We start from the raw sequence: 13,020 nt of genomic DNA, 5'->3' as shown, positions 1-13,020 counted from the left end.
CCTCTACATACATATATATATATATTGAAGTGAGCAGTTTGCAAGTTGAGTCAAATGAAATATTGTAGGTTAAATGTTAACAATATTATTCATAATAAATAAATGTATTTTTATAATTTTAGTTCGTAGGCTACCAATGCAACATTATGCTTCATTGCATATATTATACATGTGCTGCATGTGTATATGTTTATAATATAAATAAAATACTTTCATGTGCTTTATAGAAAGATTTTCGATCTAATGAATATATTATTTTTACCTATTTTTATGTTCAATATCTCGTTTTACTGTGTATTTCATTTCACTCAACATTAGAGACTGTTTGCTCATTTCAAATTTATATATAGATAAATTCAATGTGTGCAAAGTTGTGTATTAAATCAATTGAAGTCATTCATTAATGATATGATACGGTTTTGTAAAATAAATTATTTAATATTGTTTTCGAATATGTAGTCTAAAACACACAGTCAAGATATTTTAAAAGTAGTAGTTTTCATAGAAGTGAACTTATAAGATGTTTTATTTGATAGGATGTTAATTTGTACAGTTTTTCTTACACGACATACAAACCTATATTACATTTTACTATATCTAAATATGTATTATGTAAATAATAAATGAATGACTTTTCAATTGATATAATACACAACTTTGCATACATTGAATTTGTCTATATATAAATTTGAAATGAGCAAACAGTCTCTAATGTTGAGTGAAATGAAATACACAGTAAAACGAGATATTGAACATAAAAATAGGTTGTTAAAAAAATAATATATTCATTAGATCGATAATCTTTCTATAAAGCACATGAAAGTATTTTATTTATATTATAAACATATACACATGCAGCACATGTATAATATATGCAATGAAGCATAATGTTGCATTGGTAGCCTGCGAACTAAAATTATAAAAATACATTTATTTATTATGAATAATATTGTTAACATTTAACCTACAAGATTGTATATGTCATAATACTGACTTTACGGCGCCTCTATCCCAAAATCTCGGAACTAATTTATAGCTCTTTTTTACCTTATTCTTTCTATTTGCACACATGCTTTACATAAATCTGGGAAAGGGTGGCGTTTTGAAAATAAGTCTCTAAGCTCTATTTTTTTGGTTTTCCATTATTGTTTCATACGCTCTTCTTCGGCACATGGTCTTGTTTTGCAGATTGAAGCAGTATAATTTTGATATAATAGATATAATTCTTTGAGGTGACATTGTCGGTAAATTTTCAAAAATTTTTTTTATTTTTTGGTTTAAATTTGACCAACTGCCGAAAGATTAGCATATGTACTTTATTTACACCAAAGGATTTGTAATTCTATTAAAGCAATAAAAAACGCCACCCTTTTTAGAAAATTGAAGTTTCGGTCGGTAACAATATGACTTCAGCATCCTCTTAAAGACGGTTATCAAAGTCCGATGAGGACTATCCATTAGCCGGCAATCTACTTTTCCAAGAATCGGATGCGTCTGTAGCGGCAATCGCGCGAGGGACTCGTTAATTCTGCGCGCGTTAATTAATCGCCGTGCCCCCAGAAATTAATTGGTCGGACTCCGGCGCTGCTGGCCGCTCGCTTTTAACAATTTATGAGAATTACGAGAAAGTTCCGCGGTCGACGAGAGAACGCGCGCGCAGTTTCGCTGGCTTTCCTAAATCGCGGTGTCGCGACTTCGTCCCCCTCGGCTGAGATTCAAGTCCGTACAAAGGACTCGTTTTTATTTGAAAGTTCGCAGTCCGACGACGATACTCCGGCGATCTCCTCGAGGGCGATCGATATCGTAACGCGTTACGATCCCCGGCCGATCGTCGTCGCTCCCGATTCCCTATATCGTTCCTCGACGCGCTATCAATCGTCGGCGTTCCGCAGACGTTCACCCACGCCGGAGCCTCATTAGAGGTGGCTCGGCACGGACAAACGCGCGTACACGCGACCAGAAACGTGCGGGGAAAAAGACGGAGCCGCACAACCGCGAAGAGCTGCGCCCGCGGGGAGTCTTTGAGGTACTCGGATATTGAGTTATCGCGGCGGTAGCTTCAAACAAACGGGCGAATTTACGTTCGCAAGGTACTCTCTATTTTCCCGGAGGAGACCCGGTTTACGTCCGTTCTCGGTAAAATCGAAATCGGTGCACCGGACGCGCGCGAGGATGCTGGTGACAGAACAGTGGGCACGGCGCGGTATCGCGGATACCGCGATACTTTGTATCCGCGAACGGAACGACGCTGCTATTGCGAGAACAAGCTCCGAGATCCGATCGGCAAGCTCGCGAATGGCAATGGCACACACCGTGCGCGGCGACAAAAGGATGCGGCGAGGATGAGTTTTAAGGGATGCGGCGCGCGCGTGTTGGGTTAACGAACTCCGCGGGACGCGCTCGCAGATCTCGCATGCGGATTTCGATCGTTATCCCATCTAAGGGAGCGAAACGCTAAGCGCGCGCGCGTTTGCTTGCTCGCAGGTGCGTCGTTGTATTCTCCATAACGAGCCGGCCGTGGCAAAACCGCTATGCGACAAATACGATTCGTTTGGTCGACACCGTCTACAGAGTGTCTCAGGTTTCGCGCGTTTTACTTTAATCAGAGATTTTCGAACAGTTTTAAAACAGATCTTTTTTAAATAAAAATAACAAGAAATCATCAAAAATTACTCAACTTTGAATTGTTGAAATCATTCTTCCTTCCGGTAATTAATTGCACAATACATTGTAAAACGTGGAGCACATTTTTAAAATTTTATATGTTGCTTACAGATCACTCTGTATTTTATATTACTCTATATTGCTTTATGTTATTCGCAGAAATTGCAAAGCTGCTTAGCAAATATTGCACAACATGTGAAAATGTGATGCGAAGCGACACGCTCGCAATTTCTACCGCGAGACGACACAGTGGATGCAGACAATCGGTGCACAGCCCTGTATGGGAAAATCAGCTTTAACGGAGCGCGCCCGAGCGGTATTTACCGCATCATACTCTCTCGGGAGATGCTTTCTCAGCGGATCATATACATATTGAAATAAGTGCTCGTCGAAGCACGGAGAATGGCCGGTAGGAATAGAAAGAAGCGCTCGTTCTTGCGTCGCAAGCATTCGCGAATAATCGAGCGAAAATAGTTCACAGTTAAAGTAAATAGGATAATCGTATAATATCCCTAGTACATAATAATCATAACCACAGTAGCGATAAACAAGTATAATAACAAATAAGTTTTACAAGCTACTTGTCGTTATCATTATTACGATGCTCCCATAAAGCCCGTACGAGACTATGCATTAAAGAATGAGATTAGAATTCCAAGTAATCTCAATTTTATCCTAATAATTTTGTGCAGCCCATTTTGTCCTGATACGTCGAATTCCAATCTCCAATTCGCAATCTTCAATCTCCAACATAGAGTCTGATACGGACTTTATAGTTATTATTATTACTTTTTTAAGTATCTTTATATGTTATGTTTTTCATTATTATTAACAGTTATTTTATAATACTTTGTTTGTATTGTGTTATTTTATGGCTGTTTATACGCGCTTCTCGTGACTACTCGAATCCAATACTTCGGTGTATGCTAATGATCTCGTTAAAAGCGCAAAATTTCAATCTTATTGCGATGAGAGAAGGCAGATTGCGTAAAGAGCACAATGTGTGTTGTACAAGAACACTGCTGCGAGAAAATCTGAGAAATTACCGGTCGGAGCGCGGGGATTGCGACGCGTAAATGCATAAATTCAGCCGGTTGACAAAAATCGTGTAACACCCGAGCATCGCGCGTCTCCGCAAATATCAATGGTCACGTTGGCTCTCCCACGGTCGGCAAAGTATGTTGCACATATACACGTCGTCGCACGCAGACAACACAACAGTGCAGCAACGGGCAAAGTGAGAAAGTTCCAAGCCGCTGTGCGATTTCTTGCGCGCCGAGCACACCATTTACATCCTGTGTGTCACGTTATCTTCCTATCCTACTTCGCGGCGCTTCGTGTAGCTGAAGTTTGCAAAGTGCACGCGGTCAGACATCCCCGGTGCTACAAGTTCCCCTTTGGAAATGTCATGACAGACTTCGCGGAGAAGCCGCGAGGATGAATAAAGGAAAAGCGAGCGACGGCGGCCGCGTCTCATCCCGAGGTGGAAAGACCGAGGAAAAAGCAGCTGTGTTACACGAATTTCGGCCGCTACCCGTCGCGCGCGTGCGGAATATTTCACGTGCGGAGCCGCGTTTTGTGCGCGCATGTTCACCGAGAGATAGGCGCGTTTCAATATTAAAATCATTGCCTGAAAGGTTCAGCCCGCGTTCCTGCTTCTCTTTTTCTCGTATAAACAGCGATATCAAGCTGACTCATATACGCGAGAGCGTTATACAATATCAATCGTCGCGCGATGCAATTAGACCCTCGTAATATGCAACAATTTATATTAATCGACCGCTGCGCTCCGGTCGCAACAAATCGAACGGAATTTCACGGTTCCGTGGAGTCGCGCGCTATCGTAAGACAAGTAGAAATACTTTCACGAGGTCTCACGTGCGCATAAAGGACCTCTTTTCCGCATTTTATTAATTAGACCCGGTCGACTAATTTTTCGCCGCCTTGCGCAACCCACCCCGACATTAATTTTATCCGTTTCGCATTACCACTTCGCTCAGAATCCCGTTAATCGCCTAGATATTGTCGCTCGCCGTGTCCGCAAAAACGTGAATGTCCACGATGTAGATCCGACTCGGTGAAGCGGCTATAATACTAATAAGCGGACGGGCAAATGTATATAAATTACACCTACTTCCAATATGTCACATAAATAAAATCTATGAACGGAGCTGCGACAGAACGTGGACTCGTTTGATCAGGATATCCCTTTCCGTGACGATAAAAAACTCACTAGCTGGCAGGATGTTCACACAAAGAGAGAGAAATTAATTTCTTATTATTGTGGAAAAAATCTTACAACGTTAAAAAATGATGCAAATAAATATCATGAAGTGTTAATGGAAGAAATGACACTTTGAACATTGATTTGCAGAAGAAACGCAGATACAAGGACATATATTATATATGAAGCAAATTAAGAAATGCAAGAAATAAAAAAGTATAAAAAACGATTGTTCACAGATGAGACAAGCGTCTATTAATATATATATATAAATAAATAAGTTTCAGGAAATAGAAAAATCCAGAACTCGTCAGACATTAAATAACCCGTTAAGTATACCATTAGAAAGTTAAGGAAATTCGAACTACGAGCTTTAATAAGTGAAAAGATTTTAAAAATCTATAATACATCTCTAAGGAAGCACATAAATCAATTGAATTTTATGAATTATTTATATGGTGAACATATGTGCTTATACAGTCAAAACAGTATTCCAGCATTTTTTTAATTAATAAACATCTACTTTTGTATTGATAATATACTCGCATGTAATAATGATTTCTCTTTAGAGATTGTGTTTCAAGACTTGTTGCACTTTTTCAAAGTTGTACGCGGAAAACAACCGACAGAACACGCGTGTCGCATTATGCGCGCTCGACTCGAGTTGAGCCGAGTCAGACGCCGTGTCGTCGTTATACTCTTCGAAGAGATGTCTTCATCTCACGTGTCGCTGTGCGTGGCAAGGCAGGAATTAGAGACCTCTACTTTCCTCTTTCTCTCTCTCTTTCTCTCTCTCTCTTCGTTTTACGCACGTTCACCCGTGGCTCTTGTTAACATATTTTTCGCCCGCGCCCTCGCGAAGAGGAACGACTCGCTGTATGCGCGGCGCGCTGCACGCGAGCGAGCACGCACGGTCACGTACGGTCACGCACGGTCTCTCACGCACTCACGTGGCCCGATACACATGCCATACATCAAGGCGCATCCCGAGACCGGAGTAAAGAAAGGCCTCGCCTCTCTTCTGCCGGGGACTAATTTCCGTCAGTGAAACGAAACTCCGCGGGATTTTTGTCTCGCGCGACGATGACGCCCACGGGCGTTGACGGTCCGATGACAAATCGCGCAATTTAGTGACACTGCGTAGCGAGTAATTCGAACGAAGGCAAGACGCAACGTGCCGAGAGACAGAACGAGAAAGAAGGAGAGAGAAAGAGAGAGAGAGAGAGAGACAGAGAGAAAGAAACAGAGACATACCGCGCTTTCGAGAAATATTGCATCGGCCAGCCCGCGGCGATATATCACGCGCTCTCGAGATTAAAGTTTGCATGGTATTGCTTTTAACGTTATGTTCATAAATTGCTTCGATTTTTAACGAGCCCGTGGCCGGGGTTGGCGAAGCTATCGGCCAGCGCGGCGTGGCGCACGCGTAGCGAGATTCTTTACGGGAATTAAAAAACGCCAGTAATTTAATTGCGCGAATATGCGAGCCCGTTCTTCCTCTCCCTCTCTCTCACTCTAGTCGGATTTGTATCGCGAACGAATTTTCCACGTCGCATGTTTTTAGTAAAATATTTCGGAACACTCTTTTCAGTTTAGTATCGCATGATGTCCCTTTCATATGTTTACGCAAAACGAGTAAAGAGTATATTAAATAATAAATTGCTTAATAAGTTATTTTTTCAACAAAAGATATTGAAAAAAATAGATTAGTACGTTAGTTTAATTTGCCCTCTATTAGCTACATGTGCTTGCAACATGCAAGATTATACGTTAAAGAACTGATTCAATAGTTTGCAAAAGAGCAGAAAAACTTGAAAATTTCATAATACTATTATTTTTAATTAAAATTATATTTAAAATAATTATACACAAAATCTGTTCATTGATGCAAGTATTAAGAAGCATAGTATCTTTATAGAAATTTGATCTTTCTGTTTCTGTTTAAATATGCTAATTTTTTCTAGCAAAATACTAAATTTAAATGCATTACATAATGCAACAAAAATATTGAAAATATTGGAAAATATTTTTCTATTATTTAATTTAAGAAATGGTTCAAAAGTTTGCATGTATTTTGATCGTAATAGTATCAAATAAATAATAAATAATAGTATAACATATCAAATAAATAAATAATTAAAAAGTAACGTAATATAATACTAAAATGTACTCACCAGTTGATGTCCTGCTGTTGCAATCCCGCCATTGTAATCTCGCCGTTGTAATCCCGCCGTTGTAATCCCGAGTTGGCTCTGCTATTGCTAGATTGTTCTATTATTCTGCAAATGCACATTGAAACAATAAGTTTTGTAAAAGATTTGATCTCTATTTTTCTTTAAATATATTAAGTTTTTTTCTTAGCAAAAAAATATGAAATTTAATTTATTATATAATACAATAAATAAAAAAATATCTCTTTTATTTAATTCAGAAATGAAAGGTTAATATTTTCATAATTATAAAGTAATGGTATTAAAATATTATAAATAAATAAATAAGTAATGCATTGTAATAAAGTTTACTCACCAGCCGATATTTCGGTGTTCTAATCTGTTGATTTTGCCATTGCTCCAGATAGATAATTACACTAATCACTCGCGATACGACCGATCAACTTATACGGCACTCCCGAGTTTTATAAGCGCGATGTTCCGTAGCACGAAATACGATTCCGAAACAACCTCAAGCACAAAACAAATTGTCCGTGGAAAAATTCGTTATTGCGACAATGTACGACGAAGCAGTATCACAAAATTCCAAGCTCGAATAAAATCAGAAGAGTAAATTATTACTACTTGCCTATTATCACATCGACCGATTATACATTTAACACTCTTGACACGCAATTATACGCGCGATGTACTCTTAAAAGAATAAATAACGCAAAATACGACGATCGTCCGTAACTTTATTTCTCACTTCCGCCGCCATTTTATGTACACGATTAAAAAGTTCGGAAGCGAAGGTAATTTCACACCGACGCTCACAACAATGTTGCCACACGCGCGCGACTGGTTATTTTATTATATACATCAAATTACGTAGGATTGCGCGCTCCTTACACGAAAGGCGACCGTGTAGTAATAAATGGAATTTCACGACGCGTATATGTCGCGTCAATACATCGCGAGAAATTCCGAGAAATACTCATTCCGAGAAATATTCGAAAACATTGAAAACGTAAACAAAACCGCCTGTACGCCGGCATCGTGAGTATAGAGTGGGGAGTTCTAGGAAAGGCACGGTCGGCGCGAAGTTTTATCAAAATTTGATACATTGACGCATGATACGATACGTTATAAAATACGATTGCGTTACTGCGGATATAACATCGCAATAATATAAAAGAAAGAATTAATTGTATAATACGTACATCGCTGTATATTGTCGCTTTACTTACAACATTCCTGTGCTCCGATATTCTCCACGTGAATAACTTCGCACTATGCTCTGAAATACGTCATTAAAAGACACGAAGTATGTGAAATATAGATTATACTACGTTGTCCGATTATTTGCATAATGTGTGTTCTAAAAATCATGCATTTACTAACTTATGATTTTGTCCATATGCATTACAATAAAATATATCTTTATGTTAGAATACGTGATGCAGAATAAGATATGGCTTCTACATATTTTTTATATATAGCGGTTGTAATATTTTTATAACGTATTAGAATGATCACAAACGAAAATGCTTTCGTTAAATTTGCATTGCATTTTGGTAAGCCCTAACATATATATATATATTTTATGATTGTATATATCTGATTTATATTTTATATTTCGTGTTTGATTAATATAATCGGCGCATTTAAATCATTTATATCTTTGAAAATCATAACCTTACACGCTAACTACTAATTTAAATTTTCTATTAATCGTTGAATAACATCAGACTAGATTATTTATTGTAAAAATTAATTAACATTTTAAAAGCTTTACTCTCTATAATTTTTATATTGTTTAAGTCAGAAAAAGTTTTTGCGCCAGTTCTTGGAAAAACTACACCGAAACAGTGTTGCTTCTCCACTTTCCTCTTTCGTTTGTAAATTTTGTATAACCTCAGTCACATCACGTTAGTGCTAGTACGAAGTTGTTCATTCCGTGTTTCTGGCATCTTTTTACTCTAAAAGTATTTCTTTATATCATTTTATTCGTATCTTTACATTCGAAAATAAATGCAATGTAAATATCTAAATATGATTCGTCATTATATGAACGCTTATAGCGCCACAAAATCTATAGTGTCGCATAGATTAGTTACTTAACAATGGCGGGACCATCGCGCGCGCGCGCGCGGAAGTATGTGAGCGTCGTCTTGGCGTCATCGCGTGTTTCTTCTCGTTTGAAGTGAATGAGTGCGGAAACAAATATCCAAAGTATTGAATTTATCGGCAGACAATTGTCATAAAACATTATTTAATGCGTACGATTGTCAATCTTCCGATGTAGAACGTCATACCCGTCGCGTCTATCGCGTATGTCGCGTTCGCCGCGTTTACCGCGTTTACCGCGTTTACCGCGTTTACTGTGTTTACTGCGTTTGCCGCGATCATCAGACATTGCTCGTAAAATTTTGAAACATCAGTGCAGAGATGCCTTTTTTTGCCTTACTTCTTAAACATATCATGGTAGAACGAGTAACGAAATCTAATCTGAATAACGAAACGACGTCGGAGAGACTAAAAATCAGCGCATATAATCGTGATATAACCTTTAACCGTTTTTCGCAGTCACCACACACTTATGTTGGTATCGCTCGGTCCAACATTGTGTGAAGTCGTCTCCGTCTGTCGAGATTTTCAAACAGTATGACGTAATTCTGTGAGTATCGTGCAAATGGCGGGAGTGTCGAGCAAAATTGTGGACGATCGTGTGATTTCGTGTGATTTATTTGTTCGATAGACACATTGCGTGTGTAATCGCATATCGGGAGTGCCGAAAGTATTACCGGGCGACGTGTTTAGTGAAGTGTGTGGTAGTGTGTTAGTGAATAGTGATCAAGACTGTCGTATGATGCCTCAGCGAGGAGCGGATTTTCCGAAGCAGAGCAACAACCGGGGGGAGAAAGCTGCAAAACCGTGACCAGAAGCAGTAGGAAGCAAAATATGTAGCGGCGGCGCATCAACCGGTGAGTGGATTCGTTTATTATACTCACATGATTATTACGATATAGAGAAAGAAAATTTAGTTGATCGCAATCAATGTCAATCGCGTCAAAACACATTGGTGAAACCGACCATTAAAGCATCCAGGATGTACGGTAAATACGGTCCTTTCATCTTCTGCCAATGGCAGCGCGAGTTCGTTGAGGTCACCGGACCGACTTTCTCCACGTCTGACCGTCGATAGAGCGGCTGCAGGATCGATAATAATCAGGCCGATGTTTAATTGTCCGTCGATCGCTCGTAACGGGGCGCTTAAGTGTTTGACGATGCACGGCTGTTAATAAAAGCGCCGCGTGAACTTTGAGGGAGCCGTGAGCGAGACCATAAAGTGCCTCGTCGGTGTAAGAGCACTTTTTCGGTTGCGAAAGCCGTTCGCGCTTCATTAGTGATAACAATGGACGAAAGGTCTCGTCGAGCGATTAAATAACGCAACCCCGTGTCGACGAACGGCGTAACGGCTCATCAACGCCGCGTCATTAATCCGACGAAAATCCATTGTCGACTTTTAATTGCGAGCCGTGACGTAAGGGAGACGTGGAAAAATTTTCTGTATGTAGACCAGTTTGTTTTCTCGCTCGGCGCGAACGTGTAATCTTAGCGTGAAGCAACGATTCCGATTATCGTATCGCACGTTACAAAAACGAAATCAAAATCAAACATCGATAAATGAATGCTGTGAAATATAAACTTCTATTTTTCGGGCGCGAGTGAATTGTTTCGCGAGCGATTTGCTTTGATTTATGGCGAGCGATTAAAAATCGGTAGCTATTAATTGATTCGTAAATCAGCGCCAGGTGAAATTCCAGCGAGCTCGGTTAACGCCTCGGCCGTGCCACACCTGCGGAGGAGAAACGAAGCGTTTCCTCGTTCGCGGAGTCCACACGCGTGTGCAATTTTATTCGTATGTGCATTTGCGCGACGTCGTTAGAATATCCTTTATCTCGCGAACTTACGTGGCACTATCCTTTTACGGCGTCGGCAGATATCGCCAAGAGAGTACCATATAGTAGGCGTATGCAGAAACGACGTCTTATGACCGTCGCGCGAATGCGTCTTTACGAGCAATGATCGGGTGACTCTTAGATAATTTATATAACGTAATGTAATACCGTCGTCATGCGCAAACGGCGGTACGCATTCCTTTCTGTGGTACAATCGCTTCGCTATAAAAAGCTAGCATTGCGTTTTCTTGAATGTCATACTTGACAACCACTCATTTGTTTGCAATTAACAACATGACATATTACACGTGAACAATTATGACTGGATATCAGATCAAGCTTTTTCTGCATCTTATCTTTGAATTGAGTGAATAATTAGTAAAAAAAAAATCATGTTAAGTAAATAACAATTACGCTCTCTCTCTATGCAAATGTTATTCAAACATACTTATTATATTATGTTTTAATATCATTAGATTTTATGATACAAAAATATAATTGACACATTTTATTTTTTGTGTTACTGAATTCATCGTCAGTAATACAAGTTTAATATTTAGTTTGATGTGTGTAAATATATCCAGATCAAACGTTTGGAAATAAAATATCTAACTTGTTTTAAAAAATTTGTAATACTTGACGCAAAATGAGCGTGACTTTCCGCGATTAGAATTTTATTTTTATAATAAATAGAATTAAAATATTTTCAGTTCTGATACTATTAATTTTTGTAATAAAAATTTTGTCTGAGCGACGAGCTGTCTCGCGCGCGTACGCGGGTATACGCGTGGATAGCGGCAAAATTCCGTTAGAGACCGAGGGGCCCCGTGTATCTCATAAGCTCTATTAATATGTATGATTGGCCACAATCATATAGGAGGATAGATTCCTGCAGGGCATTTGCGGAATACGTTGCAGCAGGGGCAGATGTTGCCGGCCTCGTGTCACCGCATAAATCGCAAAACGCCGCCAATTAGTTGATCCTACCAATTACACGACGTGAAATTAGAAACCGCCAGTGGCATGTTGATGCTTGTACTGCCGTTGATCTATCGCGAATCCTATTATGTTCCCGTCCGCGCCAAATGTACGGCGGTCGATGATTGATATATTTTTTCAAGCAGTGTGTACATGTGATTGGGACTACATACATTGCCAACGGCAAAGCCATTGTGAAATTCGCACACAATGTATATATATAACGTGAATATGAAACTGGTGAATAATGGTAACGTGAATATATATTTATTTTTTACGGATAGCATTGTTTATGAGAGAATATCGACAGAAGAGAAAAAATACCTCAGGAGGAATGTCGACAGAAAAGTCAATATTTTTATTTTTCTTCTTATATTTTATAATTAATCGAAAAAGTACATCGCAACGTTCGTAATCAATTTCAAAAAATTCTAAACTTTTGAAAAATTATAAGCTCTAATAAATAGAAAAGAATATGTATATATTTTTTTAAATAAGAAGCTTGTTTTATTTATCAGAGAAAATTGGAAATACATTGCTGACGCAATAGTCTGTCAGGAAATGTTTTCAGAATATTTTTAATTCAAGGGAGGGGAAAGTAATTGTCGAAGCTGTTTTACTATTAGTTCGTACTGTATGACACGGCGCGACTGTCCGCTATTTTATTTTAATACGATAACCATTTCCGCGAATTCTGTAGCGCCCACCCGGTTTGCAGTATCGGTTTCCTTCGGCGTTCATTGATGTTCTTGCGATGCTGAATAAAACGTTGGCGAAGTAAACCACGCATTGCACGCGGGTGACGTGTCGATATAATCGCGAACGGCAACGATTGTAGGAAGAAAAGGAGAATATATATATAGTATAAGAAAGATACGCCGGGAAAAGCGAGGGAGGACGAAGTTAGAACAAAGAGAAGAGAGAGAAATGAAGAGAAAGAGAGAAAGAAAGCGCGGAACATCCGCGAGGTGTGGTGGCAGGCAGGTGAGCGGACGTGTGCGCGTTTCACGTTGGCATTTGCTAATGGCAATATCTTACG

At 39.2% G+C, this 13,020-nt stretch overlaps 1 protein-coding gene and 1 long non-coding RNA gene across 3 annotated transcripts in view; one reads left to right on the top strand and one right to left on the bottom strand.

Moving 5' to 3' along the window:
* Nucleotides 1-8,039, bottom strand: part of disco-r (disco-related) — a 378,404-nt gene extending 370,365 nt beyond the window's left edge. The window contains exons 1-2 of one of the 2 annotated variants that reach the window (XR_010890593.1): nucleotides 7,415-8,039; nucleotides 7,063-7,167 (exon numbers count right to left, since the gene is read on the bottom strand). The gene's annotated coding sequence lies outside the window, so the exon portion shown is untranslated. The remainder of the gene's footprint in view (nucleotides 1-7,062; nucleotides 7,168-7,414) is intronic. The other variant, XM_067356512.1, reaches the window with a different exon arrangement.
* Nucleotides 8,040-9,199: 1,160 nt separating this feature from the next.
* Nucleotides 9,200-13,020, top strand: part of LOC137000821 (uncharacterized) — a 199,913-nt gene continuing 196,092 nt past the window's right edge. Inside the window, exon 1 of the long non-coding RNA XR_010890995.1 lies at nucleotides 9,200-10,025. This is a non-coding gene — a long non-coding RNA (uncharacterized lncRNA). The remainder of the gene's footprint in view (nucleotides 10,026-13,020) is intronic.

The sequence above is a fragment of the Linepithema humile genome, chromosome 6, assembly GCF_040581485.1.
Source record: "Linepithema humile isolate Giens D197 chromosome 6, Lhum_UNIL_v1.0, whole genome shotgun sequence".
NCBI lineage: Eukaryota > Metazoa > Arthropoda > Insecta > Hymenoptera > Formicidae > Linepithema > Linepithema humile.
This window is presented reverse-complemented; position numbering and strand designations above follow the sequence as displayed.